The following is a 344-nucleotide window of genomic DNA, read 5'->3' on the forward strand; positions in this document are numbered from 1 at the left end:
GTTGGCATTTTCTGTCCTTTTTTAAGCTCTCGCAGAGGCACCACCAGCTTTACGGGTTGGTTCAGAGGTGCCCCAAGCTCCCCGATGGCCCAGCTGTGACCTGCGGTGTGTCTGTTGGGGACATCGGTTGTGTCCAGCACAGGGCAGCCCCTGGCCTCTGCTCAGAGACCACCCCTGCAGCCCCCCTGCCACCAAAACCTGGCCATTTACACCCAGTGCACCCACTAACGGGGATTTCAGGAGGAGGCACACCTCTGATAGCGAGCTGGGGTTGATTCCTGAATTAAACGGGCGGAGCTGGGATGTCTCCAGGGATGGGGCATCCACAGCTTCTCTGCGCAGAT

General features: G+C 59.0%; 1 protein-coding gene across 1 annotated transcript in view; it reads left to right on the forward strand.

Moving 5' to 3' along the window:
* Window positions 1-344, forward strand: part of NUP98 (nucleoporin 98kDa) — a gene marked incomplete at its 3' end in the record, with an annotated part of 30007 nt that overhangs the window by 22165 nt on the left and 7498 nt on the right. The gene's annotated exons all lie outside the window — the stretch shown is intronic.

Source organism: Pterocles gutturalis, unplaced genomic scaffold (genome assembly GCF_000699245.1).
Source record: "Pterocles gutturalis isolate BGI_N339 unplaced genomic scaffold, ASM69924v1 scaffold13361, whole genome shotgun sequence".
Classification (NCBI taxonomy): domain Eukaryota; kingdom Metazoa; phylum Chordata; class Aves; order Pterocliformes; family Pteroclidae; genus Pterocles; species Pterocles gutturalis.